The 9613-nt window shown below is 49.6% G+C and overlaps 1 long non-coding RNA gene across 1 annotated transcript; it reads right to left on the bottom strand.

Annotated features, from left to right (window-relative positions):
• Positions 1-1067: 1067 nt before the first annotated feature.
• Positions 1068-5756, bottom strand: LOC139060430 (uncharacterized). The gene is made up of 2 exons (XR_011514804.1): positions 5542-5756; positions 1068-1519 (listed from the first exon to the last, which is right to left on the bottom strand). It is a non-coding gene; the product is annotated as an uncharacterized lncRNA (long non-coding RNA).
• Positions 5757-9613: the final 3857 nt, after the last annotated feature.

The raw sequence follows: 9613 nt of genomic DNA, 5'->3' as shown, positions 1-9613 counted from the left end.
GCTTGCCTCTGCTAGACACTCACGAGGTGAGATGCCTCCTGGAGACACAGCTGCTCGTTGGAATGAGAAGCGAAGGTTGCGGCGTGCTGCAGAGAGTGATTTTGTAGGTGCCTTTGGCTCAACTCTTGCAAGATGGGCTGGGTGGGAATCGAACCAGGGTCTCCGGAGTGTGAGACGGAGACGCTACCACTGAGCCACGAGTACGATGCTTCAAAGCGGTACAAAAGCGCCTCTAGTGAATGTGGTGTTGCCTTAGAAACGAGCTATTTCTCAGGCGTGCGTCCCTTGCTCAGGCGCACATTTCGTTGCCGCGCCGAACGCTGCGTTGCTCGACGCTCACCGCGTCGAATGCGGGGCGCGTAGTCGCTGCGCCGTAGCCCATGGTCTTACACCCCTTGGCGGGTCGACAGCAACGCTGTCGCGTTCCACTCTTGAAGGCGAAGCAGAGTAACGCGAGTTGTTTCTTCGTCTAGCCGAACCAAATATAGCCAAGCAACAGCATTTCACCAGGCTAAACAGTGGTTTAACAACTAAAATAAAGGCTAGTATGCTTCGCATCCTCGGCTTAACCTTAGCTAAGCCACAGCCATTTTTTCTTCGTTAATTCACTTTTTTACAGGAACCTCCCTGAGAGATTGGATTTCAATCCGAGCATTTCTTACGCGTTCGTACTTTTTGCACCATCAACAATTTTTCGTACCATCTTTCGGCCACGCCGACAACGCCGATGCATTTTCCCGTAATGGGACACATAAAGCTTTCGCACGAATGAATCGGCAACTTCAATAAAAGATCGGTCCCATCTGTGTGCGCAGCTCATGCAACAGCACGTGGTTGCAAGTTTGAAGCGAGAAGACGTTGGATCTGCGGTGACAACAAGGTAACGCAAGCACATCACAAGGCAATGTTTACGCGTGACGTCGTGCTCGCTCCATGCTTTATTTCTCTCCTTGTGACATGTGCCTCAGAAGAAGCTCGTTTCACATTTTCTCGAAGGCTTGTTCGAGAAATGGAGCGCGGTAGTGCACATCAGCGGAGAAGAGTTTAGTCGGTAGATTTTCGCGGAGTGTAACTCTTACAGGATCTTTATTTTTTCAAGCAGAGAAATAACGAAGAAAATGTTTTATTTGTTTTTTTTTCTTGTTTTAGAACGGTCAGATGAGAGCCAAACTGTCCCTTCGACGTGAATTCTTCAAGATCGCGGCTCTGGAATCATGTGGCATCGGGCAAAATCTCGAAAATGCAGCTACTGCCATTTATTACAGCGCCGTATCCGCATGACGTCATTGTCGGCGTGATTAGGCATTGCATTCACTTTGGGGAACGCACTTTCGGTCTGACAAGCGACGATACAGGCCTTTTTTACACACGCAGCCCATTCGACATTCAAGGGTGCAATATATACCGATCTTTTCCACATTGCATGTGTCCTCGCCGCACGGATTACCGGGAGGTTTCACACATCCTGAGTTTTCACCCTGTTTACATTTTGGCCATGACGGAAGACGTAACTTTGGCCCTGAAAAAGAAAAAAAAGAGAGTAAATTAATAAGTGCTCTGAATAATTGATGGAAACGTTTCGAAGCTGGAAAGTCGGCTGACCCAAGAACTATACTGGCACCTCAGGATGAAAGTTTGCGCTGAAATTCCTCCCCGTCTGGTTAACAAACTGGGCGCCACCTCTTTCGCAGATGCTCTACCTGAGTGGTTACTTTACCAGCCGAGCCACTTCTATCTGCGCTATTCTATATATTTATCAAATAAATAATCAACCGAAGTAACCATGTAATATGGCAGCGCATTAGTGTAACTCGGCACACACACATGCAGGCTCGAAAGTGTCACGTAGCTTACTATCGAGGGCGATAGTTTTCCCAAGGAAGCAAGTCATTACACACCCAATTGAGACAGCCTTCCGATCCATAAAGGTAGTGTTTCGCGCTACCGTCCAACCGCAAATTAGTGTCGTGTCAAAGAAAGATCATGTGTCAATTTATGAAATTTATTCGTGAAAATCTCGACCGTATGTTACTACGCCACGTATGGGTCACAACCAAGATACGTCCCACTAAAGGTAATCTTCGATGGTTCCTCTGTGATTCGAGAATTCACGCAAAGTCACCATTGCACGGATTGCCATCACTGAAAATTTGAAGTTTTAGGTTCAGATGACATAAGCATACTAAGCACAAAGTAGATATGTTTGCCGTCGTAGATTTCTGGGCGACCTGGGAACCGTCAACGATGTCATGCTGAACACGGAGCTACAGACGTACAGCTCGGTCAATATGCTGGGCTTGGAGGCTCCCACTTGGAAACATTGGCTGCTTATGGTTCCTCCTGCTGAGGAATAATCGAGGCACCCTTCTTGGTCGAGACAGCACTTCCTGCGGCCGGGGATCATCTCACCAGCGTACCCCACCTTCTCCCTTATCGACCATCACAACTTCAACCCTCACTCAGTCCTAAGCGCTAGCTCTGTTCCTTCAAGGCGCACTAAAGAGCAACACTAAACGAGTGTAGACTAATAAAGCACTCTTTCAAAGCTCTATTGCCGTTATTTTCTCAGCGTCTGAAGCTTACTAGAGCAAAAAACTGTCAATGCCGAATTTTTAAATGTGCAGGTATTTCAATGCCAAGCGAACGAGAAAACCTGTCTGTCCATCACATAGGACGATTTCCTTCAAGATATGGCTCGCAGCAGCCAATCAATTGACCCCTTCGTGCTGCCTCTCACTTCAACATGAACTAAGCGGCGCGAACACAGCGCACACGAAGCTATCAGCGCTCTGCGCAGCGTGTCCCCATCGCAGATCGCTTTCAAGATAGGGCCCGCGCGGTCGCGCCATACTCAGCCGCCACCAGAGAACAGTTGATAACGGTTGATTATGGTTCGCACCGAGATGAGGCAGCGTCATCGACCACTTCTACGTACCAAACCAACCAAAGTAACACTGCTCAGTTACGTCACATGCTACAGCACGCAATGGCGAGGTCTCATCTCCCACGAAGCAGTGGCATCATTCAAATTCACGAATATATGACATGAGTGAACATTTATACTCGCCGCTTCGTCGTCTCATGCTGCTCTCAGTTAACATTTCCGTGTTGGAACCACACTTTATCCGTTTCACGATGATATTTTCATTTCGTTTCACGCAACTATACCAAACACAGCAACATATGACGACGAAATAGCACGTGATTAGTAGCAAATGCTTACGCAGAATTTAGATAACTCCCACAGGAGATTCTGGGCGTACTTACTTTTTAATTCCTCGCCGAGCCCCCAAAACCGCTACATAACTGTGGGCAACTCTTTGTGATTGGGGGAGCTGAGGCATAGTAAAAGTTCATGAAGCTTGTTAAGCTCAGCCCGTAAATATATTATATTGCGATTTATTCCAAGATTACCGACAAAAACTTTAACTAGGCCAACGCAGACGCGATCAAAATCCATGGAATCACCGCGAGCTAGTGCGCGAACTCCAAGGCGGCGTCGCCACCGTTCTTTCGCTGTTGCGTCTTGTCTGGCTTCCAAAGCCCCTCTTCAAGGCACAAGCGGCCTACTTGGTATTACAAAAGGTCGAGTGACAAATACAGATCAAATTAATATGAGAGTGATCGCATTAAATGCCCCATTACGCGATAATACGTCGTAGTCGGCTTGATCGGAAGATGGTGCTGAAACTGTCCGGCGGTGCGAAAAATACTTAAGCCCCCTTGTAATCTCTCAGCTAAAGAAGATGATATCCTTGAAAACTTCAATTATTGTCCGGCTTATCTGCGCGGCTTTCTTATGCATGTCCATACTATTTTTCCACACTTTGCGAGGGATGAGCACTTCCAGGCCTTTCTCGATAATCACGATATATATCACGATATGTATTTATCACGATATGTATAATCACGATATGTATTTATCCAATGATCTTCGAGACTACCGACAAGTACAAATGAACGCCGCTGACGGCTCCTTCCAGTTATACGAGAGTGTTAGCACATCGTTTACGGTCAGCTCCGCTCAGACCGGGGTATCAAACCAATTTGCACACAGCCGCTCAGCACAAGGCTACCGGAACACTGATGCGCTAATGTGCGCGCGCACACAGCGGCAGCGGAATGTGGAACGCTGACCACGTTCCGCTAGAAACCCGATTTAGCGGAGCGTCATGGTGCGTCTACTTGCTTTCATAGTGATTTGACAGCCAAGCTGAGAGCACGTCACTGGCTTCTCTGGGCGACGCGCTTGTTAGATAAGCGAGATCAATGCTTTCTATGCAGCCACCGGTGCGCGGGAAATGTGTGCTCTGCTAAAGATTTGGAGCACAAAATTGCCGTATTATCCATAGCTATGAAGTGTACTATGAATTTGTTAGTAGGACATTGCACAATCATTCCATACGGTATAACAATGCCTTGTAATCTGCAAAGGTGCATACAAAATTTGTCCCCTTATGACGCTGTGAATTACAGATACAGTTTGCAGAACTGCGATATCAGTTTCGGTGACGATTTTCGTAAGGAAATCGGGTTAACAGTACCGAACCCGGCTACGGATGTCGGTCCTGCGGGACCCAGTGCAACAGCGCAAACCAGTTCGGAGACGCCGATGGCAGCCCCGGGATGTGCTTTTTTTTCTCTGTAAGGAGATGACTCCCTGGAATGGGTTCACCCCGAGATAGGGACGGCGGCTCCGTAGAGCAGTGCGGCTCTTGCACTGTCCGGTGCGCTCCTGTCAGTCCTTGAAAATCCGAGTAAGGGAGTGCGATTTTCGCGCCGGACCGTATAGCAACATGCGCAGCAGGTCTCCAAGGTGAACAGCCTCAAGTCGATAGACTAATCTAGGTAAGGGAAGCCGGCAAACGGATCCGTAGCCTTGGGAAAAGGATTGGCTCTGAGGGCTGAGTCAATTCGTAAACATGGTGCTTCAAATTTTTTTAAGTTAACAATTTTCGAAACTCTCGTAAAAATTTTAGGCCCCTAAAGCAAGATACTAATGACTAATGACAAGATACTAATGACAAGATACGGTGACTAATGCTGGCGGTTTGCCTTACGGCAAACCGCCAGCATTAGTCACAGCCAAATGAAAAATATTACAACGTTAGCTTGGCGTCTCCGCTCCGTTCCGCTTACACACAGCAGCTCAGCGGGATCGCAAGTGTGCTTATAGTGTGCACATGATCAACGCTCATGCCAGCAGCGCAAGACAGAGCGCTCTCCTGCTTCTGCCATCTAGCAGATGGAGCGGGGCGTTGCCCGGTGCTTCCACTTTGCTTCGTCATTTTTGCAGCCTCCGCGTCTCTGGCGACACTCTAACGCTCTGCGCATGCGCCGTCGATAGCGGGAATGCTCAAAGGCGGCGCCGACGGCGTAAATGCGCCTGCAGTGTCTGCATAATTGCAGTGGCAATAACAGACAAATCCACTCCCCCCCTTGAACGTCCAATCTTCGCTGACCGCGCAAGTAATAGCCATAAAATAGCCTTCCCTCAGCACATTTTTGTGCGCATTTCGTATCGGTACCTTCTCCACGTACCTTCTGCACCAACAGTGCTCATGGCGACGATAACCGCTAGGAAGATCCACGTAGAATAGAGTGACCACGTCTTCGACGCCATTTCTTGCTCTCTCTGTCAAAGCTGCGATGGTCAAATCTGCCCGAGCGCTGACGAAGGCTTGATATACAAAGCGTGCGGCACCGACACAGCTTGGCGTCAGGCATACTACACTGTTCACAGCTTGCGATTCTTGCTGTCCTTGCTGTTGTTCTCACTGGCATTGTTGCCTCATCTCCAACGGCGTTAGTCAGTAAAAGCGGAGTCTCGTTGAGCTGTCCATTGTGATGGTATTAACGTTATAGATCGATGCTATATTGTCAGACGCAAACGTGACGAAAGCTTTTGTTGTCTCATAGCAGCAGAATTTCAAGGGCCTCTGTTTTGCTGCTCTGACATTAAACATTCAACGAAAAAAGGGGTATTGTGTTTGCGAAGCGTAGTTACCGTTACATCGATGTTTGAGGCCTCCCGGACTCTCTTATGTTCCATTCCGATCGCAATTGTGCGGTCGCTTGCAGGTTGCATATATATATATATATATATATATATATATATATATATATATATATATATATATATATATATATATATATATATATATATATATGTATATATATATATGTATGTATATATATATAGCCGGGTAGCCGAACACAAATATCTAGGAGTATGGATAAACAACGGGCAGATGTACACGGAAAAGCACGAACAGTCTCTCATAGCACAAGGCGAAGAGGTGCCGGGATAATGAAACATAGGGCATTGTGGGGATGCAACAGGCATTAGGTACTGAGAGGTATTTGGAAGGTAGTAATGGTGCCGCGGCTTACTTTCGGGAATGCGGTCCTGTGCTTAAGGGCAGAAGTTCAGTCGAGACTAGAAGTAAATCAGAGAGCTGTTCGAAGATTAGCACTAGGTGCCCACGGGAGAACCACAACAGAAGCAGTACAGAGGGATATGGGCTGTGCATCGTTCGAAACACGGGAAGCTCAGCGTAAAATCTTGTACGAAAAACGCCTGAGGAAATTGGACGACAGCAGGTGGACACATAAGGTATTTAAATGCCTATACAGAAAGAGCGTTGACTCACAATTGCGGAAAAGAACTAGGAAGCTAACCAGTAAGTATGCCAGACACGGGGACGGAGAAAGACAGAGCATTAAAGGACAGGTTAAAAACGCGGATGGCAAAAATTGGATAAATTCAATGGAAAAGAAGCATAGTGTAGAACTAAATCGATACTGGAAGCAGCTGATCAGGAAGGAAGTGTTTTATGATAACTCAAGAGGCAGTGCCCTACTCTTCGAAGCTAGGTCAGGGTGTCTTAGAACGCGGAGCTATAAAAAGAAATTTAAAGAAGAAGAAGACACATGTACTGTGGGTGAGTGAGTGAATAAGCTTTCATTTGGTCCAGCGAAACGCGATAAAACGCGCACTCGGCTAATCCCCCGACGGGGCTGACAGATCTAGTCTGCCGGCCCGATCGCGGGCGCGCTGGACGGCCAGGATGTGGTCCTCACAGACGGGACTTCGCAGGAGTGCGTCCCACTCTTCCTTGGTGAACTTCGGGCCCAGCGACACGCACTCCCAGAGCATATGAGGCAAAGTCGCAACCTCACCACAGGCCACGCAAGAACAATTCGGATAATTCTCGGGATATATGCTATTAAGGGACGCCGGATTTGGTTAGGAGTTCGTTTGCAGGAGTCTGAGTGTGACCGCCTGCTGCCTACTTAGCTTGGAGTGAGGTGGCGGGAAAACCCTTCTCTCTAAGTAAAATAATTTAGTGATTTCGTTGTGCGTGATAGGAGCGTCTCTGTGTCCGGGAAGAGAATCACCCGATCCGAGGGCAGCGCGGTCGGTAAAGCCACGCGCAGCCTCGTGGGCAGACTCGTTGAGGTCCAGAGGAACCCCCCCACCCCCCAATCGCCCCGACGTGTGCAGGGAACCAAAGGATCGAGTGTATGGAGGTGTTGCCTTGTTTGGCGCCTTTCAGTATTGGAATTACCTGCCGGGCTACTCGGCCTCTCTGGAATGCCCTGACGGCGGCTTTCGAATCGCTATACACCCTGTCTCTCCGGCCGTCTTGCATGACGAGTGCAATGGCCACTTGCTCGGCCACCTCTGGGTTAGTCGTCCGCACGGAAGCACAGTTGATGACTTTGCCCAGCGTGTCCACGACGGAAACCGCAAAAGCCTTGCCGTCTCTGTATGCAGCTGCGTCCACGAAGCTTGCTTCGATTTTGTCATTGTTTATTTGCTTTAGTATATTCAGTGCTCTTGCCTTGCGCCGACCTGCGTTGTGAACGGGATGAACGTTGCGGGGCAAAGGGGCGACCACGATCTTCTACCCTATTTCTCTGGAGATTTGGGTGTTTTCAGCCAAGTTCTTGGTGGGTGCGAGTCCGATCTCTTCGAGGATACGCCTGCCGGCCGGTGTGGTGGACAGCCGAGTTAGCTGGGCCCATTCCTGAGCCTCGGCTATCTCCTCCATTGTACCGTGTATGCCGAGCCGAAGGAGGTACTCGGTATGCGTTCTGACGGGCAGCCCGAGCACTCTTTTGACAAATTTTCCAATGAGGGCATTAAGCTTTTCCCGCTCGGCTCTGAGCCAGTTGTGCATGGCCACCGCGTAGGTGAAGTGACACAGAAAAAAGGCATTGATGAGCCGAAGCAGGTTGTCCTCCTTGAGGCCACCATGTCTATTCGTGACCCTTCGGACGAGGCGAAAAGCATCGTCGGTTTTCGCGATTATCTTGCGTAACGCAGTGCCGTTGCCGCCGCGTGATTCGATGAACATACCCAGGACTCTGGTGGTGTCGACCCTGGGTATCGGGTCACCGATCCGAGTGAACAGGTGAATTTCACTTTCGGAGACCGGTTTCCAGCTATTGGGTCGGCGGCCTTTTTCTTTTCTATAAAGCAGAAGCTCAGATTGGGTCGGGGAGCATCTGAGTCCAGCGGGTAGCAGGTACTGCTCCGTGACGTCTACCGCCTCTTTAATGGCGCTTTCCACTTGCCCTTCGCTACCGCCGGTGCACCAGATCGTGATGTCGTCTACGCAGATGGTGTGTTTGATACCTTCAACTTGAGCCAGCTTCCTCGAGAGGCCGATCATGCAGATGTTGAAGAGAGCAGGCGAAATGACCAAGCCTTGCAGCGCGCCCCTTTGGCCCAGGAACACCTCGACGGAGACAAAGTCGCCGATCCGCAACTTCGCTTTCCTCCGCGTCAGGAACGAGCGGACGTAGTTATTTAGTCAGGGGCCCAGCTCGAGGTCTGCGACGGAGGCCCGAATGTATTCGTGCAGAACGTTGTCAAACGCTTTCTCGAGATCGAGTCCGAGGAGGGCCCTGGTGTCTCTGGTACTGCCGTCGATGATTTGATCTTTGATCATCTTCATGAGATCCTGCGACGAAAGGCCGGCACGGAAGCCAATCATGTTGTGAGTATAGATGTTGTTCTCTTCGACATATCTGTTTAGTCTGTTGAGGATGACGTCCTCCGCCACTTTCCCGAGGCAGGAGGTGAGAGAGATGGGTCGGAGGTTGTCCACGTTCAGAGCCTTGCCGGGTTTGGGGATCAGGATGACGTTGGCGGTCTTCCATTGCTCTGGGACGCTGCCATTTTTCCACGTCTCGTTGATCTTCTCGGTGAGGTATCTGACCGAACCGTCGTCAAGGTTCCGCAGCATCTTGTTGGTGATTCTGCCGGCACCTGGCGCACACTTCCCCTTGAGCGCGAAAATGGCTTGCCTAATTTCCCCCACGGTGAAGTCTTCGTCCAATTCTGGCCGGGCTGGGCCGAGGTAGTCGGGAAACTGGTCTTCCTCGTCTCCGTGCTTTATGGAAAGGTACTTCTCCATGAGCTTGGCAACCAGTTCGTCCCCGGAACAGGATGTGGTAGCTTCGTGCAGAGCTCTGGCGAGCGTGTGTCTCTGACTGGATCTGGTGCTGCCCTCGTCGAGGAGATGTTTAAGCATGCCCCAGGACTTGCCGTTACCCATCTGCCCGTCGATCGAGTCACAAACATCATCCCATTGCTGCTTTG

The sequence above is a fragment of the Dermacentor albipictus genome, chromosome 5 (assembly GCF_038994185.2).
Source record: "Dermacentor albipictus isolate Rhodes 1998 colony chromosome 5, USDA_Dalb.pri_finalv2, whole genome shotgun sequence".
Lineage (NCBI taxonomy): Eukaryota > Metazoa > Arthropoda > Arachnida > Ixodida > Ixodidae > Dermacentor > Dermacentor albipictus.
The sequence above is the reverse complement of the archived record's forward strand: the minus strand, read 5'-3'. Positions and strand labels throughout refer to the sequence as shown.